Genomic DNA, 25,204 nt, shown 5'->3' with positions numbered 1-25,204 from the left:
CTTCCCTTTTCCTCTTCTCCCAGCAGAGCATGAAGCCAAAAGCATTGCTCTGCGGCGTTTGAGGTGCGCGCCTTGCCAGTCAGTCTGTGCAAAGATGCTCGCAAAGAGAGAAGGGCGCCGACGCGGCACTCGACACGAAATGCGACAAGCGACCGTACGAACGGTCGAACGAAACGGCCGCATCCGGTGTGGTCTAGTGGCTAGGATACCTGGCTTTCACCCAGGAGGCCCGGGTTCGATTCCCGGTACCGGAACGGAATTTTTTCCACACGAGTCGTGACAAGTTTGAGCTGTCCGAGCGGCCGTTTCCCGTCCTGCTCGCAATATAGCTACTGTTTCGTGACCGTCAGCAGAATATAGACTAGGGAAGCAGACGCACGACGACCATAGAAATGGTGTACGGCTTCATGCCACCAGTTTCCAGCGTAGGGCTGAGCAACTGCATCTGCTGGGGCCCGTTAGCTCAGTTGGTTAGAGCGTCGTGCTAATAACGCGAAGGTCGTGGGTTCGATCCCCCCACGGGCCACTACTCTTTTACTACTACGAAAAGGCAGCGCCGATTTCAGCTGGCGAGTGTGATGACCAAAAGATCATCACCCTGCGTGGAAGTTGACAGAGGATCCGAACCCGACTCGTCGGGAAGCGCTACATCATTCACTCGGCAATGGCCATAATATCTTGAATACACTGGTTCTCAACCGATAAAGAGAAAATGAAAGAAAATGTCCGATTGCCGATGCGCAACCACTTTGGCCCCTGTCAGTACTTGGGCGGGTGAGCGCATGGGAACACAGGGTACTATTGGCAGTTTTACTTCCTATTTTTGTTTCTCCTTAGTTTTCGGAGCTGCAGCCCGATTCGGTCAGGGAGACGCCACCGTGAAATGAAGGGGGCGTGCTGTGTGTCCATCGCCTAGCCTCACCTCTCTTTACCTCTCTCAGTCGTTTCTCGTGCTTGTCGTTTTGATATAGGCCGATTTGAGAGCGTCAGCTCTCGCGTCAGCCGAGCAAAGTCGAGACAAGTCGAGACACACTAAGGGCTGGTATGCAGCGAGTAGGAGGCCGGAAAAACAATAATTTAAGAGCGCGTGGCAAAAGTACTCATACGCGAAATTAAAAGCCTGCTGCGGTGGCCGGGAATCGAACCCGGATCAACTGCTTGGAAGGCAACTATGCTGACCATTACACCACCACCGCACAAGCGAGCACCCCGCCTCCGCGCTGTGTCGGCTTCCCGCCTGTCGGCAGCGGCCGAAGGTGATCGTACCTGGCAGGCGCATTTCGAGGTAGGCTAGGGGAGCACATCCAGACGCATTCGGACAGCGTATCCGCGCACATTTCGCATCCTTTGGCAAGAGTCGGCGCCGGCGAGGACCGCGTTCTGGCGGCATTTTTAAGCAGTGCAGTGCAGGATTCAGCGTCTGCAGCATCTTCTCCACAGAATGCTACGGCGCTTGACGGCAGTCCCACTTTCCCTTGAGACATCTGCTCGGGAAGCAGCGTGAAGTTGCCGCTGGCCCCAGCATCGGTGGTTCAGTGGTAGAATGCTCGCCTGCCACGCGGGCGGCCCGGGTTCGATTCCCGGCCGATGCATCATTTTGCTTTTCCCGCGATAATGCTGCCGTGTGGCTTGCGCGCTTGAGATGCACGATCCGCAAGAATATATAGCTGGATTCCCTTGAGAAGAACCGAGAACGCAGCACTCGCCGGTCCCCACTAGGACGCTCGCATGATGTTCTGCAGACTAGCGTCGGCTTGGCCTCACAAGTTGCTGTGTCCAGGTGCCTCCGAGGCACTGAGCTTTAACGACAAGGAGTGCTGCCTATCGTTGCAACAGCTGCAGCAACACCGCAATCAACTGGGCCGGCAGTGCGCGTGTAGCAACAGAACACGTTACCCAGGAAGTACAGTGTCTCTACGTCTAATATTGGGTACGGTATTTACCCAGTTTCCAGGACCAGTGGTGCACCCGTGCCTCGGTAGCGCAGTAGGCAGCGCGTAAGTCTCATAATCTTAAGGTCGTGAGTTCGATCCTCACCCGGGGCATTTAATTTTCTGTGACTGATGGTGGCGCTGTTGCTAGGGCGCCAACGTAGTTCTTGTTTGTTATCCACAACTTTTCAACGCTTCAGCGGGAAAATGTTTACCTCCTGTTATTGCTACTTACAGCTTCCCTTTTCCTCTTCTCCCAGCAGAGCATGAAGCCAAAAGCATTGCTCTGCGGCGTTTGAGGTGCGCGCCTTGCCAGTCAGTCTGTGCAAAGATGCTCGCAAAGAGAGAAGGGCGCCGACGCGGCACTCGACACGAAATGCGACAAGCGACCGTACGAACGGTCGAACGAAACGGCCGCATCCGGTGTGGTCTAGTGGCTAGGATACCTGGCTTTCACCCAGGAGGCCCGGGTTCGATTCCCGGTACCGGAACGGAATTTTTTCCACACGAGTCGTGACAAGTTTGAGCTGTCCGAGCGGCCGTTTCCCGTCCTGCTCGCAATATAGCTACTGTTTCGTGACCGTCAGCAGAATATAGACTAGGGAAGCAGACGCACGACGACCATAGAAATGGTGTACGGCTTCATGCCACCAGTTTCCAGCGTAGGGCTGAGCAACTGCATCTGCTGGGGCCCGTTAGCTCAGTTGGTTAGAGCGTCGTGCTAATAACGCGAAGGTCGTGGGTTCGATCCCCCCACGGGCCACTGCTCTTTTACTACTACGAAAAGGCAGCGCCGATTTCAGCTGGCGAGTGTGATGACCAAAAGATCATCACCCTGCGTGGAAGTTGACAGAGGATCCGAACCCGACTCGTCGGGAAGCGCTACATCATTCACTCGGCAATGGCCATAATATCTTGAATACACTGGTTCTCAACCGATAAAGAGAAAATGAAAGAAAATGTCCGATTGCCGATGCGCAACCACTTTGGCCCCTGTCAGTACTTGGGCGGGTGAGCGCATGGGAACACAGGGTACTATTGGCAGTTTTACTTCCTATTTTTGTTTCTCCTTAGTTTTCGGAGCTGCAGCCCGATTCGGTCAGGGAGACGCCACCGTGAAATGAAGGGGGCGTGCTGTGTGTCCATCGCCTAGCCTCACCTCTCTTTACCTCTCTCAGTCGTTTCTCGTGCTTGTCGTTTTGATATAGGCCGATTTGAGAGCGTCAGCTCTCGCGTCAGCCGAGCAAAGTCGAGACAAGTCGAGACACACTAAGGGCTGGTATGCAGCGAGTAGGAGGCCGGAAAAACAATAATTTAAGAGCGCGTGGCAAAAGTACTCATACGCGAAATTAAAAGCCTGCTGCGGTGGCCGGGAATCGAACCCGGATCAACTGCTTGGAAGGCAACTATGCTGACCATTACACCACCACCGCACAAGCGAGCGCCCCGCCTCCGCGCTGTGTCGGCTTCCCGCCTGTCGGCAGCGGCCGAAGGTGATCGTACCTGGCAGGCGCATTTCGAGGTAGGCTAGGGGAGCACATCCAGACGCATTCGGACAGCGTATCCGCGCACATTTCGCATCCTTTGGCAAGAGTCGGCGCCGGCGAGGACCGCGTTCTGGCGGCATTTTTAAGCAGTGCAGTGCAGGATTCAGCGTCTGCAGCATCTTCTCCACAGAATGCTACGGCGCTTGACGGCAGTCCCACTTTCCCTTGAGACATCTGCTCGGGAAGCAGCGTGAAGTTGCCGCTGGCCCCAGCATCGGTGGTTCAGTGGTAGAATGCTCGCCTGCCACGCGGGCGACCCGGGTTCGATTCCCGGCCGATGCATCATTTTGCTTTTCCCGCGATAATGCTGCCGTGTGGCTTGCGCGCTTGAGATGCACGATCCGCAAGAATATATAGCTGGATTCCCTTGAGAAGAACCGAGAACGCAGCACTCGCCGGTCCCCACTAGGACGCTCGCATGATGTTCTGCAGACTAGCGTCGGCTTGGCCTCACAAGTTGCTGTGTCCAGGTGCCTCCGAGGCACTGAGCTTTAACGACAAGGAGTGCTGCCTATCGTTGCAACAGCTGCAGCAACACCGCAATCAACTGGGCCGGCAGTGCGCGTGTAGCAACAGAACACGTTACCCAGGAAGTACAGTGTCTCTACGTCTAATATTGGGTACGGTATTTACCCAGTTTCCAGGACCAGTGGTGCACCCGTGCCTCGGTAGCGCAGTAGGCAGCGCGTAAGTCTCATAATCTTAAGGTCGTGAGTTCGATCCTCACCCGGGGCATTTAATTTTCTGTGACTGATGGTGGCGCTGTTGCTAGGGCGCCAACGTAGTTCTTGTTTGTTATCCACAACTTTTCAACGCTTCAGCGGGAAAATGTTTACCTCCTGTTATTGCTACTTACAGCTTCCCTTTTCCTCTTCTCCCAGCAGAGCATGAAGCCAAAAGCATTGCTCTGCGGCGTTTGAGGTGCGCGCCTTGCCAGTCAGTCTGTGCAAAGATGCTCGCAAAGAGAGAAGGGCGCCGACGCGGCACTCGACACGAAATGCGACAAGCGACCGTACGAACGGTCGAACGAAACGGCCGCATCCGGTGTGGTCTAGTGGCTAGGATACCTGGCTTTCACCCAGGAGGCCCGGGTTCGATTCCCGGTACCGGAACGGAATTTTTTCCACACGAGTCGTGACAAGTTTGAGCTGTCCGAGCGGCCGTTTCCCGTCCTGCTCGCAATATAGCTACTGTTTCGTGACCGTCAGCAGAATATAGACTAGGGAAGCAGACGCACGACGACCATAGAAATGGTGTACGGCTTCATGCCACCAGTTTCCAGCGTAGGGCTGAGCAACTGCATCTGCTGGGGCCCGTTAGCTCAGTTGGTTAGAGCGTCGTGCTAATAACGCGAAGGTCGTGGGTTCGATCCCCCCACGGGCCACTGCTCTTTTACTACTACGAAAAGGCAGCGCCGATTTCAGCTGGCGAGTGTGATGACCAAAAGATCATCACCCTGCGTGGAAGTTGACAGAGGATCCGAACCCGACTCGTCGGGAAGCGCTACATCATTCACTCGGCAATGGCCATAATATCTTGAATACACTGGTTCTCAACCGATAAAGAGAAAATGAAAGAAAATGTCCGATTGCCGATGCGCAACCACTTTGGCCCCTGTCAGTACTTGGGCGGGTGAGCGCATGGGAACACAGGGTACTATTGGCAGTTTTACTTCCTATTTTTGTTTCTCCTTAGTTTTCGGAGCTGCAGCCCGATTCGGTCAGGGAGACGCCACCGTGAAATGAAGGGGGCGTGCTGTGTGTCCATCGCCTAGCCTCACCTCTCTTTACCTCTCTCAGTCGTTTCTCGTGCTTGTCGTTTTGATATAGGCCGATTTGAGAGCGTCAGCTCTCGCGTCAGCCGAGCAAAGTCGAGACAAGTCGAGACACACTAAGGGCTGGTATGCAGCGAGTAGGAGGCCGGAAAAACAATAATTTAAGAGCGCGTGGCAAAAGTACTCATACGCGAAATTAAAAGCCTGCTGCGGTGGCCGGGAATCGAACCCGGATCAACTGCTTGGAAGGCAACTATGCTGACCATTACACCACCACCGCACAAGCGAGCGCCCCGCCTCCGCGCTGTGTCGGCTTCCCGCCTGTCGGCAGCGGCCGAAGGTGATCGTACCTGGCAGGCGCATTTCGAGGTAGGCTAGGGGAGCACATCCAGACGCATTCGGACAGCGTATCCGCGCACATTTCGCATCCTTTGGCAAGAGTCGGCGCCGGCGAGGACCGCGTTCTGGCGGCATTTTTAAGCAGTGCAGTGCAGGATTCAGCGTCTGCAGCATCTTCTCCACAGAATGCTACGGCGCTTGACGGCAGTCCCACTTTCCCTTGAGACATCTGCTCGGGAAGCAGCGTGAAGTTGCCGCTGGCCCCAGCATCGGTGGTTCAGTGGTAGAATGCTCGCCTGCCACGCGGGCGACCCGGGTTCGATTCCCGGCCGATGCATCATTTTGCTTTTCCCGCGATAATGCTGCCGTGTGGCTTGCGCGCTTGAGATGCACGATCCGCAAGAATATATAGCTGGATTCCCTTGAGAAGAACCGAGAACGCAGCACTCGCCGGTCCCCACTAGGACGCTCGCATGATGTTCTGCAGACTAGCGTCGGCTTGGCCTCACAAGTTGCTGTGTCCAGGTGCCTCCGAGGCACTGAGCTTTAACGACAAGGAGTGCTGCCTATCGTTGCAACAGCTGCAGCAACACCGCAATCAACTGGGCCGGCAGTGCGCGTGTAGCAACAGAACACGTTACCCAGGAAGTACAGTGTCTCTACGTCTAATATTGGGTACGGTATTTACCCAGTTTCCAGGACCAGTGGTGCACCCGTGCCTCGGTAGCGCAGTAGGCAGCGCGTAAGTCTCATAATCTTAAGGTCGTGAGTTCGATCCTCACCCGGGGCATTTAATTTTCTGTGACTGATGGTGGCGCTGTTGCTAGGGCGCCAACGTAGTTCTTGTTTGTTATCCACAACTTTTCAACGCTTCAGCGGGAAAATGTTTACCTCCTGTTATTGCTACTTACAGCTTCCCTTTTCCTCTTCTCCCAGCAGAGCATGAAGCCAAAAGCATTGCTCTGCGGCGTTTGAGGTGCGCGCCTTGCCAGTCAGTCTGTGCAAAGATGCTCGCAAAGAGAGAAGGGCGCCGACGCGGCACTCGACACGAAATGCGACAAGCGACCGTACGAACGGTCGAACGAAACGGCCGCATCCGGTGTGGTCTAGTGGCTAGGATACCTGGCTTTCACCCAGGAGGCCCGGGTTCGATTCCCGGTACCGGAACGGAATTTTTTCCACACGAGTCGTGACAAGTTTGAGCTGTCCGAGCGGCCGTTTCCCGTCCTGCTCGCAATATAGCTACTGTTTCGTGACCGTCAGCAGAATATAGACTAGGGAAGCAGACGCACGACGACCATAGAAATGGTGTACGGCTTCATGCCACCAGTTTCCAGCGTAGGGCTGAGCAACTGCATCTGCTGGGGCCCGTTAGCTCAGTTGGTTAGAGCGTCGTGCTAATAACGCGAAGGTCGTGGGTTCGATCCCCCCACGGGCCACTGCTCTTTTACTACTACGAAAAGGCAGCGCCGATTTCAGCTGGCGAGTGTGATGACCAAAAGATCATCACCCTGCGTGGAAGTTGACAGAGGATCCGAACCCGACTCGTCGGGAAGCGCTACATCATTCACTCGGCAATGGCCATAATATCTTGAATACACTGGTTCTCAACCGATAAAGAGAAAATGAAAGAAAATGTCCGATTGCCGATGCGCAACCACTTTGGCCCCTGTCAGTACTTGGGCGGGTGAGCGCATGGGAACACAGGGTACTATTGGCAGTTTTACTTCCTATTTTTGTTTCTCCTTAGTTTTCGGAGCTGCAGCCCGATTCGGTCAGGGAGACGCCACCGTGAAATGAAGGGGGCGTGCTGTGTGTCCATCGCCTAGCCTCACCTCTCTTTACCTCTCTCAGTCGTTTCTCGTGCTTGTCGTTTTGATATAGGCCGATTTGAGAGCGTCAGCTCTCGCGTCAGCCGAGCAAAGTCGAGACAAGTCGAGACACACTAAGGGCTGGTATGCAGCGAGTAGGAGGCCGGAAAAACAATAATTTAAGAGCGCGTGGCAAAAGTACTCATACGCGAAATTAAAAGCCTGCTGCGGTGGCCGGGAATCGAACCCGGATCAACTGCTTGGAAGGCAACTATGCTGACCATTACACCACCACCGCACAAGCGAGCGCCCCGCCTCCGCGCTGTGTCGGCTTCCCGCCTGTCGGCAGCGGCCGAAGGTGATCGTACCTGGCAGGCGCATTTCGAGGTAGGCTAGGGGAGCACATCCAGACGCATTCGGACAGCGTATCCGCGCACATTTCGCATCCTTTGGCAAGAGTCGGCGCCGGCGAGGACCGCGTTCTGGCGGCATTTTTAAGCAGTGCAGTGCAGGATTCAGCGTCTGCAGCATCTTCTCCACAGAATGCTACGGCGCTTGACGGCAGTCCCACTTTCCCTTGAGACATCTGCTCGGGAAGCAGCGTGAAGTTGCCGCTGGCCCCAGCATCGGTGGTTCAGTGGTAGAATGCTCGCCTGCCACGCGGGCGGCCCGGGTTCGATTCCCGGCCGATGCATCATTTTGCTTTTCCCGCGATAATGCTGCCGTGTGGCTTGCGCGCTTGAGATGCACGATCCGCAAGAATATATAGCTGGATTCCCTTGAGAAGAACCGAGAACGCAGCACTCGCCGGTCCCCACTAGGACGCTCGCATGATGTTCTGCAGACTAGCGTCGGCTTGGCCTCACAAGTTGCTGTGTCCAGGTGCCTCCGAGGCACTGAGCTTTAACGACAAGGAGTGCTGCCTATCGTTGCAACAGCTGCAGCAACACCGCAATCAACTGGGCCGGCAGTGCGCGTGTAGCAACAGAACACGTTACCCAGGAAGTACAGTGTCTCTACGTCTAATATTGGGTACGGTATTTACCCAGTTTCCAGGACCAGTGGTGCACCCGTGCCTCGGTAGCGCAGTAGGCAGCGCGTAAGTCTCATAATCTTAAGGTCGTGAGTTCGATCCTCACCCGGGGCATTTAATTTTCTGTGACTGATGGTGGCGCTGTTGCTAGGGCGCCAACGTAGTTCTTGTTTGTTATCCACAACTTTTCAACGCTTCAGCGGGAAAATGTTTACCTCCTGTTATTGCTACTTACAGCTTCCCTTTTCCTCTTCTCCCAGCAGAGCATGAAGCCAAAAGCATTGCTCTGCGGCGTTTGAGGTGCGCGCCTTGCCAGTCAGTCTGTGCAAAGATGCTCGCAAAGAGAGAAGGGCGCCGACGCGGCACTCGACACGAAATGCGACAAGCGACCGTACGAACGGTCGAACGAAACGGCCGCATCCGGTGTGGTCTAGTGGCTAGGATACCTGGCTTTCACCCAGGAGGCCCGGGTTCGATTCCCGGTACCGGAACGGAATTTTTTCCACACGAGTCGTGACAAGTTTGAGCTGTCCGAGCGGCCGTTTCCCGTCCTGCTCGCAATATAGCTACTGTTTCGTGACCGTCAGCAGAATATAGACTAGGGAAGCAGACGCACGACGTCCATAGAAATGGTGTACGGCTTCATGCCACCAGTTTCCAGCGTAGGGCTGAGCAACTGCATCTGCTGGGGCCCGTTAGCTCAGTTGGTTAGAGCGTCGTGCTAATAACGCGAAGGTCGTGGGTTCGATCCCCCCACGGGCCACTGCTCTTTTACTACTACGAAAAGGCAGCGCCGATTTCAGCTGGCGAGTGTGATGACCAAAAGATCATCACCCTGCGTGGAAGTTGACAGAGGATCCGAACCCGACTCGTCGGGAAGCGCTACATCATTCACTCGGCAATGGCCATAATATCTTGAATACACTGGTTCTCAACCGATAAAGAGAAAATGAAAGAAAATGTCCGATTGCCGATGCGCAACCACTTTGGCCCCTGTCAGTACTTGGGCGGGTGAGCGCATGGGAACACAGGGTACTATTGGCAGTTTTACTTCCTATTTTTGTTTCTCCTTAGTTTTCGGAGCTGCAGCCCGATTCGGTCAGGGAGACGCCACCGTGAAATGAAGGGGGCGTGCTGTGTGTCCATCGCCTAGCCTCACCTCTCTTTACCTCTCTCAGTCGTTTCTCGTGCTTGTCGTTTTGATATAGGCCGATTTGAGAGCGTCAGCTCTCGCGTCAGCCGAGCAAAGTCGAGACACACTAAGGGCTGGTATGCAGCGAGTAGGAGGCCGGAAAAACAATAATTTAAGAGCGCGTGGCAAAAGTACTCATACGCGAAATTAAAAGCCTGCTGCGGTGGCCGGGAATCGAACCCGGATCAACTGCTTGGAAGGCAACTATGCTGACCATTACACCACCACCGCACAAGCGAGCGCCCCGCCTCCGCGCTGTGTCGGCTTCCCGCCTGTCGGCAGCGGCCGAAGGTGATCGTACCTGGCAGGCGCATTTCGAGGTAGGCTAGGGGAGCACATCCAGACGCATTCGGACAGCGTATCCGCGCACATTTCGCATCCTTTGGCAAGAGTCGGCGCCGGCGAGGACCGCGTTCTGGCGGCATTTTTAAGCAGTGCAGTGCAGGATTCAGCGTCTGCAGCATCTTCTCCACAGAATGCTACGGCGCTTGACGGCAGTCCCACTTTCCCTTGAGACATCTGCTCGGGAAGCAGCGTGAAGTTGCCGCTGGCCCCAGCATCGGTGGTTCAGTGGTAGAATGCTCGCCTGCCACGCGGGCGGCCCGGGTTCGATTCCCGGCCGATGCATCATTTTGCTTTTCCCGCGATAATGCTGCCGTGTGGCTTGCGCGCTTGAGATGCACGATCCGCAAGAATATATAGCTGGATTCCCTTGAGAAGAACCGAGAACGCAGCACTCGCCGGTCCCCACTAGGACGCTCGCATGATGTTCTGCAGACTAGCGTCGGCTTGGCCTCACAAGTTGCTGTGTCCAGGTGCCTCCGAGGCACTGAGCTTTAACGACAAGGAGTGCTGCCTATCGTTGCAACAGCTGCAGCAACACCGCAATCAACTGGGCCGGCAGTGCGCGTGTAGCAACAGAACACGTTACCCAGGAAGTACAGTGTCTCTACGTCTAATATTGGGTACGGTATTTACCCAGTTTCCAGGACCAGTGGTGCACCCGTGCCTCGGTAGCGCAGTAGGCAGCGCGTAAGTCTCATAATCTTAAGGTCGTGAGTTCGATCCTCACCCGGGGCATTTAATTTTCTGTGACTGATGGTGGCGCTGTTGCTAGGGCGCCAACGTAGTTCTTGTTTGTTATCCACAACTTTTCAACGCTTCAGCGGGAAAATGTTTACCTCCTGTTATTGCTACTTACAGCTTCCCTTTTCCTCTTCTCCCAGCAGAGCATGAAGCCAAAAGCATTGCTCTGCGGCGTTTGAGGTGCGCGCCTTGCCAGTCAGTCTGTGCAAAGATGCTCGCAAAGAGAGAAGGGCGCCGACGCGGCACTCGACACGAAATGCGACAAGCGACCGTACGAACGGTCGAACGAAACGGCCGCATCCGGTGTGGTCTAGTGGCTAGGATACCTGGCTTTCACCCAGGAGGCCCGGGTTCGATTCCCGGTACCGGAACGGAATTTTTTCCACACGAGTCGTGACAAGTTTGAGCTGTCCGAGCGGCCGTTTCCCGTCCTGCTCGCAATATAGCTACTGTTTCGTGACCGTCAGCAGAATATAGACTAGGGAAGCAGACGCACGACGACCATAGAAATGGTGTACGGCTTCATGCCACCAGTTTCCAGCGTAGGGCTGAGCAACTGCATCTGCTGGGGCCCGTTAGCTCAGTTGGTTAGAGCGTCGTGCTAATAACGCGAAGGTCGTGGGTTCGATCCCCCCACGGGCCACTGCTCTTTTACTACTACGAAAAGGCAGCGCCGATTTCAGCTGGCGAGTGTGATGACCAAAAGATCATCACCCTGCGTGGAAGTTGACAGAGGATCCGAACCCGACTCGTCGGGAAGCGCTACATCATTCACTCGGCAATGGCCATAATATCTTGAATACACTGGTTCTCAACCGATAAAGAGAAAATGAAAGAAAATGTCCGATTGCCGATGCGCAACCACTTTGGCCCCTGTCAGTACTTGGGCGGGTGAGCGCATGGGAACACAGGGTACTATTGGCAGTTTTACTTCCTATTTTTGTTTCTCCTTAGTTTTCGGAGCTGCAGCCCGATTCGGTCAGGGAGACGCCACCGTGAAATGAAGGGGGCGTGCTGTGTGTCCATCGCCTAGCCTCACCTCTCTTTACCTCTCTCAGTCGTTTCTCGTGCTTGTCGTTTTGATATAGGCCGATTTGAGAGCGTCAGCTCTCGCGTCAGCCGAGCAAAGTCGAGACAAGTCGAGACACACTAAGGGCTGGTATGCAGCGAGTAGGAGGCCGGAAAAACAATAATTTAAGAGCGCGTGGCAAAAGTACTCATACGCGAAATTAAAAGCCTGCTGCGGTGGCCGGGAATCGAACCCGGATCAACTGCTTGGAAGGCAACTATGCTGACCATTACACCACCACCGCACAAGCGAGCGCCCCGCCTCCGCGCTGTGTCGGCTTCCCGCCTGTCGGCAGCGGCCGAAGGTGATCGTACCTGGCAGGCGCATTTCGAGGTAGGCTAGGGGAGCACATCCAGACGCATTCGGACAGCGTATCCGCGCACATTTCGCATCCTTTGGCAAGAGTCGGCGCCGGCGAGGACCGCGTTCTGGCGGCATTTTTAAGCAGTGCAGTGCAGGATTCAGCGTCTGCAGCATCTTCTCCACAGAATGCTACGGCGCTTGACGGCAGTCCCACTTTCCCTTGAGACATCTGCTCGGGAAGCAGCGTGAAGTTGCCGCTGGCCCCAGCATCGGTGGTTCAGTGGTAGAATGCTCGCCTGCCACGCGGGCGGCCCGGGTTCGATTCCCGGCCGATGCATCATTTTGCTTTTCCCGCGATAATGCTGCCGTGTGGCTTGCGCGCTTGAGATGCACGATCCGCAAGAATATATAGCTGGATTCCCTTGAGAAGAACCGAGAACGCAGCACTCGCCGGTCCCCACTAGGACGCTCGCATGATGTTCTGCAGACTAGCGTCGGCTTGGCCTCACAAGTTGCTGTGTCCAGGTGCCTCCGAGGCACTGAGCTTTAACGACAAGGAGTGCTGCCTATCGTTGCAACAGCTGCAGCAACACCGCAATCAACTGGGCCGGCAGTGCGCGTGTAGCAACAGAACACGTTACCCAGGAAGTACAGTGTCTCTACGTCTAATATTGGGTACGGTATTTACCCAGTTTCCAGGACCAGTGGTGCACCCGTGCCTCGGTAGCGCAGTAGGCAGCGCGTAAGTCTCATAATCTTAAGGTCGTGAGTTCGATCCTCACCCGGGGCATTTAATTTTCTGTGACTGATGGTGGCGCTGTTGCTAGGGCGCCAACGTAGTTCTTGTTTGTTATCCACAACTTTTCAACGCTTCAGCGGGAAAATGTTTACCTCCTGTTATTGCTACTTACAGCTTCCCTTTTCCTCTTCTCCCAGCAGAGCATGAAGCCAAAAGCATTGCTCTGCGGCGTTTGAGGTGCGCGCCTTGCCAGTCAGTCTGTGCAAAGATGCTCGCAAAGAGAGAAGGGCGCCGACGCGGCACTCGACACGAAATGCGACAAGCGACCGTACGAACGGTCGAACGAAACGGCCGCATCCGGTGTGGTCTAGTGGCTAGGATACCTGGCTTTCACCCAGGAGGCCCGGGTTCGATTCCCGGTACCGGAACGGAATTTTTTCCACACGAGTCGTGACAAGTTTGAGCTGTCCGAGCGGCCGTTTCCCGTCCTGCTCGCAATATAGCTACTGTTTCGTGACCGTCAGCAGAATATAGACTAGGGAAGCAGACGCACGACGACCATAGAAATGGTGTACGGCTTCATGCCACCAGTTTCCAGCGTAGGGCTGAGCAACTGCATCTGCTGGGGCCCGTTAGCTCAGTTGGTTAGAGCGTCGTGCTAATAACGCGAAGGTCGTGGGTTCGATCCCCCCACGGGCCACTGCTCTTTTACTACTACGAAAAGGCAGCGCCGATTTCAGCTGGCGAGTGTGATGACCAAAAGATCATCACCCTGCGTGGAAGTTGACAGAGGATCCGAACCCGACTCGTCGGGAAGCGCTACATCATTCACTCGGCAATGGCCATAATATCTTGAATACACTGGTTCTCAACCGATAAAGAGAAAATGAAAGAAAATGTCCGATTGCCGATGCGCAACCACTTTGGCCCCTGTCAGTACTTGGGCGGGTGAGCGCATGGGAACACAGGGTACTATTGGCAGTTTTACTTCCTATTTTTGTTTCTCCTTAGTTTTCGGAGCTGCAGCCCGATTCGGTCAGGGAGACGCCACCGTGAAATGAAGGGGGCGTGCTGTGTGTCCATCGCCTAGCCTCACCTCTCTTTACCTCTCTCAGTCGTTTCTCGTGCTTGTCGTTTTGATATAGGCCGATTTGAGAGCGTCAGCTCTCGCGTCAGCCGAGCAAAGTCGAGACAAGTCGAGACACACTAAGGGCTGGTATGCAGCGAGTAGGAGGCCGGAAAAACAATAATTTAAGAGCGCGTGGCAAAAGTACTCATACGCGAAATTAAAAGCCTGCTGCGGTGGCCGGGAATCGAACCCGGATCAACTGCTTGGAAGGCAACTATGCTGACCATTACACCACCACCGCACAAGCGAGCGCCCCGCCTCCGCGCTGTGTCGGCTTCCCGCCTGTCGGCAGCGGCCGAAGGTGATCGTACCTGGCAGGCGCATTTCGAGGTAGGCTAGGGGAGCACATCCAGACGCATTCGGACAGCGTATCCGCGCACATTTCGCATCCTTTGGCAAGAGTCGGCGCCGGCGAGGACCGCGTTCTGGCGGCATTTTTAAGCAGTGCAGTGCAGGATTCAGCGTCTGCAGCATCTTCTCCACAGAATGCTACGGCGCTTGACGGCAGTCCCACTTTCCCTTGAGACATCTGCTCGGGAAGCAGCGTGAAGTTGCCGCTGGCCCCAGCATCGGTGGTTCAGTGGTAGAATGCTCGCCTGCCACGCGGGCGGCCCGGGTTCGATTCCCGGCCGATGCATCATTTTGCTTTTCCCGCGATAATGCTGCCGTGTGGCTTGCGCGCTTGAGATGCACGATCCGCAAGAATATATAGCTGGATTCCCTTGAGAAGAACCGAGAACGCAGCACTCGCCGGTCCCCACTAGGACGCTCGCATGATGTTCTGCAGACTAGCGTCGGCTTGGCCTCACAAGTTGCTGTGTCCAGGTGCCTCCGAGGCACTGAGCTTTAACGACAAGGAGTGCTGCCTATCGTTGCAACAGCTGCAGCAACACCGCAATCAACTGGGCCGGCAGTGCGCGTGTAGCAACAGAACACGTTACCCAGGAAGTACAGTGTCTCTACGTCTAATATTGGGTACGGTATTTACCCAGTTTCCAGGACCAGTGGTGCACCCGTGCCTCGGTAGCGCAGTAGGCAGCGCGTAAGTCTCATAATCTTAAGGTCGTGAGTTCGATCCTCACCCGGGGCATTTAATTTTCTGTGACTGATGGTGGCGCTGTTGCTAGGGCGCCAACGTAGTTCTTGTTTGTTATCCACAACTTTTCAACGCTTCAGCGGGAAAATGTTTACCTCCTGTTATTGCTACTTACAGCTTCCCTTTTCCTCTTCTCCCAGCAGAGCATGAAGCCAAAAGCATTGCTCTGCGGCGTTTGAGGTGCGCGCCTTGCCAGTCAGTCTGTGCAAAGATGCTCGCAAAGAGAGAAGGGCGCCGACGCGGCACTCGACACGAAATGCGACAAGCGACCGTACGAACGGTCGAACGAAACGGCCGCATCCGGTGTGGTCTAGTGGCTAGGATACCTGGCTTTCACCCAGGAGGCCCGGGTTCGATTCCCGGTACCGGAACGGAATTTTTTCCACACGAGTCGTGACAAGTTTGAGCTGTCCGAGCGGCCGTTTCCCGTCCTGCTCGCAATATAGCTACTGTTTCGTGACCGTCAGCAGAATATAGACTAGGGAAGCAGACGCACGACGTCCATAGAAATGGTGTACGGCTTCATGCCACCAGTTTCCAGCGTAGGGCTGAGCAACTGCATCTGCTGGGGCCCGTTAGCTCAGTTGGTTAGAGCGTCGTGCTAATAACGCGAAGGTCGTGGGTTCGATCCCCCCACGGGCCACTGCTCTTTTACTACTACGAAAAGGCAGCGCCGATTTCAGCTGGCGAGTGTGATGACCAAAAGATCATCACCCTGCGTGGAAGTTGACAGAGGATCCGAACCCGACTCGTCGGGAAGCGCTACATCATTCACTCGGCAATGGCCATAATATCTTGAATACACTGGTTCTCAACCGATAAAGAGAAAATGAAAGAAAATGTCCGATTGCCGATGCGCAACCACTTTGGCCCCTGTCAGTACTTGGGCGGGTGAGCGCATGGGAACACAGGGTACTATTGGCAGTTTTACTTCCTATTTTTGTTTCTCCTTAGTTTTCGGAGCTGCAGCCCGATTCGGTCAGGGAGACGCCACCGTGAAATGAAGGGGGCGTGCTGTGTGTCCATCGCCTAGCCTCACCTCTCTTTACCTCTCTCAGTCGTTTCTCGTGCTTGTCGTTTTGATATAGGCCGATTTGAGAGCGTCAGCTCTCGCGTCAGCCGAGCAAAGTCGAGACAAGTCGAGACACACTAAGGGCTGGTATGCAGCGAGTAGGAGGCCGGAAAAACAATAATTTAAGAGCGCGTGGCAAAAGTACTCATACGCGAAATTAAAAGCCTGCTGCGGTGGCCGGGAATCGAACCCGGATCAACTGCTTGGAAGGCAACTATGCTGACCATTACACCACCACCGCACAAGCGAGCGCCCCGCCTCCGCGCTGTGTCGGCTTCCCGCCTGTCGGCAGCGGCCGAAGGTGATCGTACCTGGCAGGCGCATTTCGAGGTAGGCTAGGGGAGCACATCCAGACGCATTCGGACAGCGTATCCGCGCACATTTCGCATCCTTTGGCAAGAGTCGGCGCCGGCGAGGACCGCGTTCTGGCGGCATTTTTAAGCAGTGCAGTGCAGGATTCAGCGTCTGCAGCATCTTCTCCACAGAATGCTACGGCGCTTGACGGCAGTCCCACTTTCCCTTGAGACATCTGCTCGGGAAGCAGCGTGAAGTTGCCGCTGGCCCCAGCATCGGTGGTTCAGTGGTAGAATGCTCGCCTGCCACGCGGGCGGCCCGGGTTCGATTCCCGGCCGATGCATCATTTTGCTTTTCCCGCGATAATGCTGCCGTGTGGCTTGCGCGCTTGAGATGCACGATCCGCAAGAATATATAGCTGGATTCCCTTGAGAAGAACCGAGAACGCAGCACTCGCCGGTCCCCACTAGGACGCTCGCATGATGTTCTGCAGACTAGCGTCGGCTTGGCCTCACAAGTTGCTGTGTCCAGGTGCCTCCGAGGCACTGAGCTTTAACGACAAGGAGTGCTGCCTATCGTTGCAACAGCTGCAGCAACACCGCAATCAACTGGGCCGGCAGTGCGCGTGTAGCAACAGAACACGTTACCCAGGAAGTACAGTGTCTCTACGTCTAATATTGGGTACGGTATTTACCCAGTTTCCAGGACCAGTGGTGCACCCGTGCCTCGGTAGCGCAGTAGGCAGCGCGTAAGTCTCATAATCTTAAGGTCGTGAGTTCGATCCTCACCCGGGGCATTTAATTTTCTGTGACTGATGGTGGCGCTGTTGCTAGGGCGCCAACGTAGTTCTTGTTTGTTATCCACAACTTTTCAACGCTTCAGCGGGAAAATGTTTACCTCCTGTTATTGCTACTTACAGCTTCCCTTTTCCTCTTCTCCCAGCAGAGCATGAAGCCAAAAGCATTGCTCTGCGGCGTTTGAGGTGCGCGCCTTGCCAGTCAGTCTGTGCAAAGATGCTCGCAAAGAGAGAAGGGCGCCGACGCGGCACTCGACACGAAATGCGACAAGCGACCGTACGAACGGTCGAACGAAACGGCCGCATCCGGTGTGGTCTAGTGGCTAGGATACCTGGCTTTCACCCAGGAGGCCCGGGTTCGATTCCCGGTACCGGAACGGAATTTTTTCCACACGAGTCGTGACAAGTTTGAGCTGTCCGAGCGGCCGTTTCCCGTCCTGCTCGCAATATAGCTACTGTTTCGTGACCGTCAGCAGAATATAGACTAGGGAAGCAGACGCACGACGACCATAGAAATGGTGTACGGCTTCATGCCACCAGTTTCCAGCGTAGGGCTGAGCAACTGCATCTGCTGGGGCCCGTTAGCTCAGTTGGTTAGAGCGTCGTGCTAATAACGCGAAGGTCGTGGGTTCGATCCCCCCACGGGCCACTACTCTTTTACTACTACGAAAAGGCAGCGCCGATTTCAGCTGGCGAGTGTGATGACCAAAAGATCATCACCCTGCGTGGAAGTTGACAGAGGATCCGAACCCGACTCGTCGGGAAGCGCTACATCATTCACTCGGCAATGGCCATAATATCTTGAATACACTGGTTCTCAACCGATAAAGAGAAAATGAAAGAAAATGTCCGATTGCCGATGCGCAACCACTTTGGCCCCTGTCAGTACTTGGGCGGGTGAGCGCATGGGAACACAGGGTACTATTGGCAGTTTTACTTCCTATTTTTGTTTCTCCTTAGTTTTCGGAGCTGCAGCCCGATTCGGTCAGGGAGACGCCACCGTGAAATGAAGGGGGCGTGCTGTGTGTCCATCGCCTAGCCTCACCTCTCTTTACCTCTCTCAGTCGTTTCTCGTGCTTGTCGTTTTGATATAGGCCGATTTGAGAGCGTCAGCTCTCGCGTCAGCCGAGCAAAGTCGAGACAAGTCGAGACACACTAAGGGCTGGTATGCAGCGAGTAGGAGGCCGGAAAAACAATAATTTAAGAGCGCGTGGCAAAAGTACTCATACGCGAAATTAAAAGCCTGCTGCGGTGGCCGGGAATCGAACCCGGATCAACTGCTTGGAAGGCAACTATGCTGACCATTACACCACCACCGCACAAGCGAGCGCCCCGCCTCCGCGCTGTGTCGGCTTCCCGCCTGTCGGCAGCGGCCGAAGGTGATCGTACCTGGCAGGCGCATTTCGAGGTAGGCTAGGGGAGCACATCCAGACGCATTCGGACAGCGTATCCGCGCACATTTCGCATCCTTTGGCAAGAGTCGGCGCCGGCGAGGACCGCGTTCTGGCGGCATTTTTAAGCAGTGCAGTGCAGGATTCAGCGTCTGCAGCATCTTCTCCACAGAATGCTACGGCGCTTGACGGCAGTCCCACTTTCCCTTGAGACATCTGCTCGGGAAGCAGCGTGAAGTTGCCGCTGGCCCCAGCATCGGTGGTTCAGTGGTAGAATGCTCGCCTGCCACGCGGGCGGCCCGGGTTCGATTCCCGGCCGATGCATCATTTTGCTTTTCCCGCGATAATGCTGCCGTGTGGCTTGCGCGCTTGAGATGCACGATCCGCAAGAATATATAGCTGGATTCCCTTGAGAAGAACCGAGAACGCAGCACTCGCCGGTCCCCACTAGGACGCTCGCATGATGTTCTGCAGACTAGCGTCGGCTTGGCCTCACAAGTTGCTGTGTCCAGGTGCCTCCGAGGCACTGAGCTTTAACGACAAGGAGTGCTGCCTATCGTTGCAACAGCTGCAGCAACACCGCAATCAACTGGGCCGGCAGTGCGCGTGTAGCAACAGAACACGTTACCCAGGAAGTACAGTGTCTCTACGTCTAATATTGGGTACGGTATTTACCCAGTTTCCAGGACCAGTGGTGCACCCGTGCCTCGGTAGCGCAGTAGGCAGCGCGTAAGTCTCATAATCTTAAGGTCGTGAGTTCGATCCTCACCCGGGGCATTTAATTTTCTGTGACTGATGGTGGCGCTGTTGCTAGGGCGCCAACGTAGTTCTTGTTTGTTATCCACAACTTTTCAACGCTTCAGCGGGAAAATGTTTACCTCCTGTTATTGCTACTTACAGCTTCCCTTTTCCTCTTCTCCCAGCAGAGCATGAAGCCAAAAGCATTGCTCTGCGGCGTTTGAGGTGCGCGCCTTGCCAGTCAGTCTGTGCAAAGATGCTCGCAAAGAGAGAAGGGCGCCGACGCGGCACTCGACACGAAATGCGACAAGCGACCGTACGAACGGTCGAACGAAACGGCCGCATCCGGTGTGGTCTAGTGGCTAGGATACCTGGCTTTCACCCAGGAGGCCCGGGTTCGATTCCCGGTACCGGAACGGAATTTTTTCCACACGAGTCGTGACAAGTTTGAGCTGTCCGAGCGGCCGTTTCCCGTCCTGCTCGCAATATAGCTACTGTTTCGTGACCGTCAGCAGAATATAGACTAGGGAAGCAGACGCACGACGACCATAGAAATGGTGTACGGCTTCATGCCACCAGTTTCCAGCGTAGGGCTGAGCAACTGCATCTGCTGGGGCCGTTAGCTCAGTTGGTTAGAGCGTCGTGCTAATAACGCGAAGGTCGTGGGTTCGATCCCCCCACGGGCCACTGCTCTTTTACTACTACGAAAAGGCAGCGCCGATTTCAGCTGGCGAGTGTGATGACCAAAAGATCATCACCCTGCGTGGAAGTTGACAGAGGATCCGAACCCGACTCGTCGGGAAGCGCTACATCATTCACTCGGCAATGGCCATAATATCTTGAATACACTGGTTCTCAACCGATAAAGAGAAAATGAAAGAAAATGTCCGATTGCCGATGCGCAACCACTTTGGCCCCTGTCAGTACTTGGGCGGGTGAGCGCATGGGAACACAGGGTACTATTGGCAGTTTTACTTCCTATTTTTGTTTCTCCTTAGTTTTCGGAGCTGCAGCCCGATTCGGTCAGGGAGACGCCACCGTGAAATGAAGGGGGCGTGCTGTGTGTCCATCGCCTAGCCTCACCTCTCTTTACCTCTCTCAGTCGTTTCTCGTGCTTGTCGTTTTGATATAGGCCGATTTGAGAGCGTCAGCTCTCGCGTCAGCCGAGCAAAGTCGAGACAAGTCGAGACACACTAAGGGCTGGTATGCAGCGAGTAGGAGGCCGGAAAAACAATAATTTAAGAGCGCGTGGCAAAAGTACTCATACGCGAAATTAAAAGCCTGCTGCGGTGGCCGGGAATCGAACCCGGATCAACTGCTTGGAAGGCAACTATGCTGACCATTACACCACCACCGCACAAGCGAGCGCCCCGCCTCCGCGCTGTGTCGGCTTCCCGCCTGTCGGCAGCGGCCGAAGGTGATCGTACCTGGCAGGCGCATTTCGAGGTAGGCTAGGGGAGCACATCCAGACGCATTCGGACAGCGTATCCGCGCACATTTCGCATCCTTTGGCAAGAGTCGGCGCCGGCGAGGACCGCGTTCTGGCGGCATTTTTAAGCAGTGCAGTGCAGGATTCAGCGTCTGCAGCATCTTCTCCACAGAATGCTACGGCGCTTGACGGCAGTCCCACTTTCCCTTGAGACATCTGCTCGGGAAGCAGCGTGAAGTTGCCGCTGGCCCCAGCATCGGTGGTTCAGTGGTAGAATGCTCGCCTGCCACGCGGGCGGCCCGGGTTCGATTCCCGGCCGATGCATCATTTTGCTTTTCCCGCGATAATGCTGCCGTGTGGCTTGCGCGCTTGAGATGCACGATCCGCAAGAATATATAGCTGGATTCCCTTGAGAAGAACCGAGAACGCAGCACTCGCCGGTCCCCACTAGGACGCTCGCATGATGTTCTGCAGACTAGCGTCGGCTTGGCCTCACAAGTTGCTGTGTCCAGGTGCCTCCGAGGCACTGAGCTTTAACGACAAGGAGTGCTGCCTATCGTTGCAACAGCTGCAGCAACACCGCAATCAACTGGGCCGGCAGTGCGCGTGTAGCAACAGAACACGTTACCCAGGAAGTACAGTGTCTCTACGTCTAATATTGGGTACGGTATTTACCCAGTTTCCAGGACCAGTGGTGCACCCGTGCCTCGGTAGCGCAGTAGGCAGCGCGTAAGTCTCATAATCTTAAGGTCGTGAGTTCGATCCTCACCCGGGGCATTTAATTTTCTGTGACTGATGGTGGCGCTGTTGCTAGGGCGCCAACGTAGTTCTTGTTTGTTATCCACAACTTTTCAACGCTTCAGCGGGAAAATGTTTACCTCCTGTTATTGCTACTTACAGCTTCCCTTTTCCTCTTCTCCCAGCAGAGCATGAAGCCAAAAGCATTGCTCTGCGGCGTTTGAGGTGCGCGCCTTGCCAGTCAGTCTGTGCAAAGATGCTCGCAAAGAGAGAAGGGCGCCGACGCGGCACTCGACACGAAATGCGACAAGCGACCGTACGAACGGTCGAACGAAACGGCCGCATCCGGTGTGGTCTAGTGGCTAGGATACCTGGCTTTCACCCAGGAGGCCCGGGTTCGATTCCCGTACCGGAACGGAATTTTTTCCACACGAGTCGTGACAAGTTTGAGCTGTCCGAGCGGCCGTTTCCCGTCCTGCTCGCAATATAGCTACTGTTTCGTGACCGTCAGCAGAATATAGACTAGGGAAGCAGACGCACGACGACCATAGAAATGGTGTACGGCTTCATGCCACCAGTTTCCAGCGTAGGGCTGAGCAACTGCATCTGCTGGGGCCCGTTAGCTCAGTTGGTTAGAGCGTCGTGCTAATAACGCGAAGGTCGTGGGTTCGATCCCCCCACGGGCCACTGCTCTTTTACTACTACGAAAAGGCAGCGCCGATTTCAGCTGGCGAGTGTGATGACCAAAAGATCATCACCCTGCGTGGAAGTTGACAGAGGATCCGAACCCGACTCGTCGGGAAGCGCTACATCATTCACTCGGCAATGGCCATAATATCTTGAATACACTGGTTCTCAACCGATAAAGAGAAAATGAAAGAAAATGTCCGATTGCCGATGCGCAACCACTTTGGCCCCTGTCAGTACTTGGGCGGGTGAGCGCATGGGAACACAGGGTACTATTGGCAGTTTTACTTCCTATTTTTGTTTCTCCTTAGTTTTCGGAGCTGCAGCCCGATTCGGTCAGGGAGACGCCACCGTGAAATGAAGGGGCGTGCTGTGTGTCCATCGCCTAGCCTCACCTCTCTTTACCTCTCTCAGTCGTTTTTCTCGTGCTTGTCGTTTTGATATAGGCCGATTTGAGAGCGTCAGCTCTCGCGTCAGCCGAGCAAAGTCGAGACAAGTCGAGACACACTAAGGGCTGGTATGCAGCGAGTAGGAGGCCGGAAAAACAATAATTTAAGAGCGCGTGGCAAAAGTACTCATACGCGAAATTAAAAGCCTGCTGCGGTGGCCGGGAATCGAACCCGGATCAACTGCTTGGAAGGCAACTATGCTGACCATTACACCACCACCGCACAAGCGAGCGCCCCCGCCTCCGCGCTGTGTCGGCTTCCCGCCTGTCGGCAGCGGCCGAAGGTGATCGTACCTGGCAGGCGCATTTCGAGGTAGGCTAGGGGAGCACATCCAGACGCATTCGGACAGCGTATCCGCGCACATTTCGCATCCTTTGGCAAGAGTCGGCGCCGGCGAGGACCGCGTTCTGGCGGCATTTTTAAGCAGTGCAGTGCAGGATTCAGCGTCTGCAGCATCTTCTCCACAGAATGCTACGGCGCTTGACGGCAGTCCCACTTTCCCTTGAGACATCTGCTCGGGAAGCAGCGTGAAGTTGCCGCTGGCCCCAGCATCGGTGGTTCAGTGGTAGAATGCTCGCCTGCCACGCGGGCGGCCCGGGTTCGATTCCCGGCCGATGCATCATTTTGCTTTTCCCCGCGATAATGCTGCCGTGTGGCTTGCGCGCTTGAGATGCACGATCCGCAAGAATATATAGCTGGATTCCCTTGAGAAGAACCGAGAACGCAGCACTCGCCGGTCCCCACTAGGACGCTCGCATGATGTTCTGCAGACTAGCGTCGGCTTGGCCTCACAAGTTGCTGTGTCCAGGTGCCTCCGAGGCACTGAGCTTTAACGACAAGGAGTGCTGCCTATCGTTGCAACAGCTGCAGCAACACCGCAATCAACTGGGCCGGCAGTGCGCGTGTAGCAACAGAACACGTTACCCAGGAAGTACAGTGTCTCTACGTCTAATATTGGGTACGGTATTTACCCAGTTTCCAGGACCAGTGGTGCACCCGTGCCTCGGTAGCGCAGTAGGCAGCGCGTAAGTCTCATAATCTTAAGGTCGTGAGTTCGATCCTCACCCGGGGCATTTAATTTTCTGTGACTGATGGTGGCGCTGTTGCTAGGGCGCCAACGTAGTTCTTGTTTGTTATCCACAACTTTTCAACGCTTCAGCGGGAAAATGTTTACCTCCTGTTATTGCTACTTACAGCTTCCCTTTTCCTCTTCTCCCAGCAGAGCATGAAGCCAAAAGCATTGCTCTGCGGCGTTTGAGGTGCGCGCCTTGCCAGTCAGTCTGTGCAAAGATGCTCGCAAAGAGAGAAGGGCGCCGACGCGGCACTCGACACGAAATGCGACAAGCGACCGTACGAACGGTCGAACGAAACGGCCGCATCCGGTGTGGTCTAGTGGCTAGGATACCTGGCTTTCACCCAGGAGGCCCGGGTTCGATTCCCGGTACCGGAACGGAATTTTTTCCACACGAGTCGTGACAAGTTTGAGCTGTCCGAGCGGCCGTTTCCCGTCCTGCTCGCAATATAGCTACTGTTTCGTGACCGTCAGCAGAATATAGACTAGGGAAGCAGACGCACGACGTCCATAGAAATGGTGTACGGCTTCATGCCACCAGTTTCCAGCGTAGGGCTGAGCAACTGCATCTGCTGGGGCCCGTTAGCTCAGTTGGTTAGAGCGTCGTGCTAATAACGCGAAGGTCGTGGGTTCGATCCCCCCACGGGCCACTGCTCTTTTACTACTACGAAAAGGCAGCGCCGATTTCAGCTGGCGAGTGTGATGACCAAAAGATCATCACCCTGCGTGGAAGTTGACAGAGGATCCGAACCCGACTCGTCGGGAAGCGCTACATCATTCACTCGGCAATGGCCATAATATCTTGAATACACTGGTTCTCAACCGATAAAGAGAAAATGAAAGAAAATGTCCGATTGCCGATGCGCAACCACTTTGGCCCCTGTCAGTACTTGGGCGGGTGAGCGCATGGGAACACAGGGTACTATTGGCAGTTTTACTTCCTATTTTTGTTTCTCCTTAGTTTTCGGAGCTGCAGCCCGATTCGGTCAGGGAGACGCCACCGTGAAATGAAGGGGGCGTGCTGTGTGTCCATCGCCTAGCCTCACCTCTCTTTACCTCTCTCAGTCGTTTCTCGTGCTTGTCGTTTTGATATAGGCCGATTTGAGAGCGTCAGCTCTCGCGTCAGCCGAGCAAAGTCGAGACACACTAAGGGCTGGTATGCAGCGAGTAGGAGGCCGGAAAAACAATAATTTAAGAGCGCGTGGCAAAAGTACTCATACGCGAAATTAAAAGCCTGCTGCGGTGGCCGGGAATCGAACCCGGATCAACTGCTTGGAAGGCAACTATGCTGACCATTACACCACCACCGCACAAGCGAGCGCCCCGCCTCCGCGCTGTGTCGGCTTCCCGCCTGTCGGCAGCGGCCGAAGGTGATCGTACCTGGCAGGCGCATTTCGAGGTAGGCTAGGGGAGCACATCCAGGACGCATTCGGACAGCGTATCCGCGCACATTTCGCATCCTTTGGCAAGAGTCGGCGCCGGCGAGGAC

General features: G+C 55.1%; 58 non-coding genes across 58 annotated transcripts; 46 read left to right on the top strand and 12 right to left on the bottom strand.

Moving 5' to 3' along the window:
• Positions 1 to 182: 182 nt before the first annotated feature.
• Positions 183 to 254, top strand: Trnae-uuc. Its single transcript has one exon. It is a non-coding gene; the product is annotated as a tRNA-Glu (tRNA).
• Positions 255 to 452: 198 nt separating this feature from the next.
• Positions 453 to 526, top strand: Trnai-aau. Its single transcript has one exon. It is a non-coding gene; the product is annotated as a tRNA-Ile (tRNA).
• A 598-nt stretch (positions 527 to 1,124) lies between these two features.
• Trnag-ucc lies at positions 1,125 to 1,196 on the bottom strand. Its single transcript has one exon. It is a non-coding gene; the product is annotated as a tRNA-Gly (tRNA).
• Positions 1,197 to 1,521: 325 nt separating this feature from the next.
• Positions 1,522 to 1,592, top strand: Trnag-gcc. The gene has a single exon. It is a non-coding gene; the product is annotated as a tRNA-Gly (tRNA).
• Positions 1,593 to 1,972: 380 nt separating this feature from the next.
• Positions 1,973 to 2,045, top strand: Trnam-cau. The gene has a single exon. It is a non-coding gene; the product is annotated as a tRNA-Met (tRNA).
• A 305-nt stretch (positions 2,046 to 2,350) lies between these two features.
• On the top strand, positions 2,351 to 2,422 carry Trnae-uuc. Its single transcript has one exon. It is a non-coding gene; the product is annotated as a tRNA-Glu (tRNA).
• Positions 2,423 to 2,620: 198 nt separating this feature from the next.
• Positions 2,621 to 2,694, top strand: Trnai-aau. Its single transcript has one exon. It is a non-coding gene; the product is annotated as a tRNA-Ile (tRNA).
• A 598-nt stretch (positions 2,695 to 3,292) lies between these two features.
• Trnag-ucc lies at positions 3,293 to 3,364 on the bottom strand. The gene has a single exon. It is a non-coding gene; the product is annotated as a tRNA-Gly (tRNA).
• A 325-nt stretch (positions 3,365 to 3,689) lies between these two features.
• On the top strand, positions 3,690 to 3,760 carry Trnag-gcc. The gene has a single exon. It is a non-coding gene; the product is annotated as a tRNA-Gly (tRNA).
• Positions 3,761 to 4,140: 380 nt separating this feature from the next.
• Trnam-cau lies at positions 4,141 to 4,213 on the top strand. The gene has a single exon. It is a non-coding gene; the product is annotated as a tRNA-Met (tRNA).
• A 305-nt stretch (positions 4,214 to 4,518) lies between these two features.
• On the top strand, positions 4,519 to 4,590 carry Trnae-uuc. Its single transcript has one exon. It is a non-coding gene; the product is annotated as a tRNA-Glu (tRNA).
• A 198-nt stretch (positions 4,591 to 4,788) lies between these two features.
• On the top strand, positions 4,789 to 4,862 carry Trnai-aau. The gene has a single exon. It is a non-coding gene; the product is annotated as a tRNA-Ile (tRNA).
• Positions 4,863 to 5,460: 598 nt separating this feature from the next.
• Positions 5,461 to 5,532, bottom strand: Trnag-ucc. Its single transcript has one exon. It is a non-coding gene; the product is annotated as a tRNA-Gly (tRNA).
• A 325-nt stretch (positions 5,533 to 5,857) lies between these two features.
• On the top strand, positions 5,858 to 5,928 carry Trnag-gcc. The gene has a single exon. It is a non-coding gene; the product is annotated as a tRNA-Gly (tRNA).
• Positions 5,929 to 6,308: 380 nt separating this feature from the next.
• Positions 6,309 to 6,381, top strand: Trnam-cau. The gene has a single exon. It is a non-coding gene; the product is annotated as a tRNA-Met (tRNA).
• Positions 6,382 to 6,686: 305 nt separating this feature from the next.
• On the top strand, positions 6,687 to 6,758 carry Trnae-uuc. The gene has a single exon. It is a non-coding gene; the product is annotated as a tRNA-Glu (tRNA).
• Positions 6,759 to 6,956: 198 nt separating this feature from the next.
• On the top strand, positions 6,957 to 7,030 carry Trnai-aau. The gene has a single exon. It is a non-coding gene; the product is annotated as a tRNA-Ile (tRNA).
• Positions 7,031 to 7,628: 598 nt separating this feature from the next.
• Trnag-ucc lies at positions 7,629 to 7,700 on the bottom strand. The gene has a single exon. It is a non-coding gene; the product is annotated as a tRNA-Gly (tRNA).
• Positions 7,701 to 8,025: 325 nt separating this feature from the next.
• On the top strand, positions 8,026 to 8,096 carry Trnag-gcc. The gene has a single exon. It is a non-coding gene; the product is annotated as a tRNA-Gly (tRNA).
• A 380-nt stretch (positions 8,097 to 8,476) lies between these two features.
• Trnam-cau lies at positions 8,477 to 8,549 on the top strand. The gene has a single exon. It is a non-coding gene; the product is annotated as a tRNA-Met (tRNA).
• A 305-nt stretch (positions 8,550 to 8,854) lies between these two features.
• Positions 8,855 to 8,926, top strand: Trnae-uuc. Its single transcript has one exon. It is a non-coding gene; the product is annotated as a tRNA-Glu (tRNA).
• Positions 8,927 to 9,124: 198 nt separating this feature from the next.
• On the top strand, positions 9,125 to 9,198 carry Trnai-aau. The gene has a single exon. It is a non-coding gene; the product is annotated as a tRNA-Ile (tRNA).
• Positions 9,199 to 9,786: 588 nt separating this feature from the next.
• Trnag-ucc lies at positions 9,787 to 9,858 on the bottom strand. The gene has a single exon. It is a non-coding gene; the product is annotated as a tRNA-Gly (tRNA).
• Positions 9,859 to 10,183: 325 nt separating this feature from the next.
• Positions 10,184 to 10,254, top strand: Trnag-gcc. The gene has a single exon. It is a non-coding gene; the product is annotated as a tRNA-Gly (tRNA).
• A 380-nt stretch (positions 10,255 to 10,634) lies between these two features.
• On the top strand, positions 10,635 to 10,707 carry Trnam-cau. Its single transcript has one exon. It is a non-coding gene; the product is annotated as a tRNA-Met (tRNA).
• Positions 10,708 to 11,012: 305 nt separating this feature from the next.
• Trnae-uuc lies at positions 11,013 to 11,084 on the top strand. Its single transcript has one exon. It is a non-coding gene; the product is annotated as a tRNA-Glu (tRNA).
• Positions 11,085 to 11,282: 198 nt separating this feature from the next.
• Positions 11,283 to 11,356, top strand: Trnai-aau. Its single transcript has one exon. It is a non-coding gene; the product is annotated as a tRNA-Ile (tRNA).
• A 598-nt stretch (positions 11,357 to 11,954) lies between these two features.
• On the bottom strand, positions 11,955 to 12,026 carry Trnag-ucc. The gene has a single exon. It is a non-coding gene; the product is annotated as a tRNA-Gly (tRNA).
• A 325-nt stretch (positions 12,027 to 12,351) lies between these two features.
• Positions 12,352 to 12,422, top strand: Trnag-gcc. Its single transcript has one exon. It is a non-coding gene; the product is annotated as a tRNA-Gly (tRNA).
• A 380-nt stretch (positions 12,423 to 12,802) lies between these two features.
• On the top strand, positions 12,803 to 12,875 carry Trnam-cau. Its single transcript has one exon. It is a non-coding gene; the product is annotated as a tRNA-Met (tRNA).
• A 305-nt stretch (positions 12,876 to 13,180) lies between these two features.
• Trnae-uuc lies at positions 13,181 to 13,252 on the top strand. The gene has a single exon. It is a non-coding gene; the product is annotated as a tRNA-Glu (tRNA).
• Positions 13,253 to 13,450: 198 nt separating this feature from the next.
• On the top strand, positions 13,451 to 13,524 carry Trnai-aau. Its single transcript has one exon. It is a non-coding gene; the product is annotated as a tRNA-Ile (tRNA).
• A 598-nt stretch (positions 13,525 to 14,122) lies between these two features.
• Positions 14,123 to 14,194, bottom strand: Trnag-ucc. The gene has a single exon. It is a non-coding gene; the product is annotated as a tRNA-Gly (tRNA).
• A 325-nt stretch (positions 14,195 to 14,519) lies between these two features.
• Positions 14,520 to 14,590, top strand: Trnag-gcc. The gene has a single exon. It is a non-coding gene; the product is annotated as a tRNA-Gly (tRNA).
• A 380-nt stretch (positions 14,591 to 14,970) lies between these two features.
• Trnam-cau lies at positions 14,971 to 15,043 on the top strand. The gene has a single exon. It is a non-coding gene; the product is annotated as a tRNA-Met (tRNA).
• A 305-nt stretch (positions 15,044 to 15,348) lies between these two features.
• Trnae-uuc lies at positions 15,349 to 15,420 on the top strand. Its single transcript has one exon. It is a non-coding gene; the product is annotated as a tRNA-Glu (tRNA).
• Positions 15,421 to 15,618: 198 nt separating this feature from the next.
• On the top strand, positions 15,619 to 15,692 carry Trnai-aau. The gene has a single exon. It is a non-coding gene; the product is annotated as a tRNA-Ile (tRNA).
• Positions 15,693 to 16,290: 598 nt separating this feature from the next.
• On the bottom strand, positions 16,291 to 16,362 carry Trnag-ucc. The gene has a single exon. It is a non-coding gene; the product is annotated as a tRNA-Gly (tRNA).
• Positions 16,363 to 16,687: 325 nt separating this feature from the next.
• Positions 16,688 to 16,758, top strand: Trnag-gcc. Its single transcript has one exon. It is a non-coding gene; the product is annotated as a tRNA-Gly (tRNA).
• A 380-nt stretch (positions 16,759 to 17,138) lies between these two features.
• On the top strand, positions 17,139 to 17,211 carry Trnam-cau. The gene has a single exon. It is a non-coding gene; the product is annotated as a tRNA-Met (tRNA).
• A 305-nt stretch (positions 17,212 to 17,516) lies between these two features.
• Trnae-uuc lies at positions 17,517 to 17,588 on the top strand. The gene has a single exon. It is a non-coding gene; the product is annotated as a tRNA-Glu (tRNA).
• Positions 17,589 to 17,786: 198 nt separating this feature from the next.
• On the top strand, positions 17,787 to 17,860 carry Trnai-aau. The gene has a single exon. It is a non-coding gene; the product is annotated as a tRNA-Ile (tRNA).
• A 598-nt stretch (positions 17,861 to 18,458) lies between these two features.
• Trnag-ucc lies at positions 18,459 to 18,530 on the bottom strand. Its single transcript has one exon. It is a non-coding gene; the product is annotated as a tRNA-Gly (tRNA).
• Positions 18,531 to 18,855: 325 nt separating this feature from the next.
• On the top strand, positions 18,856 to 18,926 carry Trnag-gcc. Its single transcript has one exon. It is a non-coding gene; the product is annotated as a tRNA-Gly (tRNA).
• A 380-nt stretch (positions 18,927 to 19,306) lies between these two features.
• Positions 19,307 to 19,379, top strand: Trnam-cau. Its single transcript has one exon. It is a non-coding gene; the product is annotated as a tRNA-Met (tRNA).
• Positions 19,380 to 19,684: 305 nt separating this feature from the next.
• On the top strand, positions 19,685 to 19,756 carry Trnae-uuc. Its single transcript has one exon. It is a non-coding gene; the product is annotated as a tRNA-Glu (tRNA).
• A 197-nt stretch (positions 19,757 to 19,953) lies between these two features.
• Positions 19,954 to 20,027, top strand: Trnai-aau. The gene has a single exon. It is a non-coding gene; the product is annotated as a tRNA-Ile (tRNA).
• Positions 20,028 to 20,625: 598 nt separating this feature from the next.
• Positions 20,626 to 20,697, bottom strand: Trnag-ucc. Its single transcript has one exon. It is a non-coding gene; the product is annotated as a tRNA-Gly (tRNA).
• A 325-nt stretch (positions 20,698 to 21,022) lies between these two features.
• On the top strand, positions 21,023 to 21,093 carry Trnag-gcc. The gene has a single exon. It is a non-coding gene; the product is annotated as a tRNA-Gly (tRNA).
• A 380-nt stretch (positions 21,094 to 21,473) lies between these two features.
• On the top strand, positions 21,474 to 21,546 carry Trnam-cau. The gene has a single exon. It is a non-coding gene; the product is annotated as a tRNA-Met (tRNA).
• A 305-nt stretch (positions 21,547 to 21,851) lies between these two features.
• On the top strand, positions 21,852 to 21,922 carry Trnae-uuc. The gene has a single exon. It is a non-coding gene; the product is annotated as a tRNA-Glu (tRNA).
• Positions 21,923 to 22,120: 198 nt separating this feature from the next.
• On the top strand, positions 22,121 to 22,194 carry Trnai-aau. Its single transcript has one exon. It is a non-coding gene; the product is annotated as a tRNA-Ile (tRNA).
• A 599-nt stretch (positions 22,195 to 22,793) lies between these two features.
• On the bottom strand, positions 22,794 to 22,865 carry Trnag-ucc. The gene has a single exon. It is a non-coding gene; the product is annotated as a tRNA-Gly (tRNA).
• Positions 22,866 to 23,191: 326 nt separating this feature from the next.
• Positions 23,192 to 23,262, top strand: Trnag-gcc. Its single transcript has one exon. It is a non-coding gene; the product is annotated as a tRNA-Gly (tRNA).
• A 381-nt stretch (positions 23,263 to 23,643) lies between these two features.
• Trnam-cau lies at positions 23,644 to 23,716 on the top strand. Its single transcript has one exon. It is a non-coding gene; the product is annotated as a tRNA-Met (tRNA).
• Positions 23,717 to 24,021: 305 nt separating this feature from the next.
• Positions 24,022 to 24,093, top strand: Trnae-uuc. Its single transcript has one exon. It is a non-coding gene; the product is annotated as a tRNA-Glu (tRNA).
• Positions 24,094 to 24,291: 198 nt separating this feature from the next.
• On the top strand, positions 24,292 to 24,365 carry Trnai-aau. The gene has a single exon. It is a non-coding gene; the product is annotated as a tRNA-Ile (tRNA).
• A 588-nt stretch (positions 24,366 to 24,953) lies between these two features.
• On the bottom strand, positions 24,954 to 25,025 carry Trnag-ucc. Its single transcript has one exon. It is a non-coding gene; the product is annotated as a tRNA-Gly (tRNA).
• Between the last annotated feature and the right edge of the window lie 179 nt (positions 25,026 to 25,204).

This window comes from Schistocerca piceifrons, unplaced genomic scaffold (genome assembly GCF_021461385.2).
Source record: "Schistocerca piceifrons isolate TAMUIC-IGC-003096 unplaced genomic scaffold, iqSchPice1.1 HiC_scaffold_666, whole genome shotgun sequence".
NCBI lineage: Eukaryota > Metazoa > Arthropoda > Insecta > Orthoptera > Acrididae > Schistocerca > Schistocerca piceifrons.
Note: the sequence above shows the minus strand (reverse complement) of the source record. Positions and strands in the feature narration are given on the sequence as shown.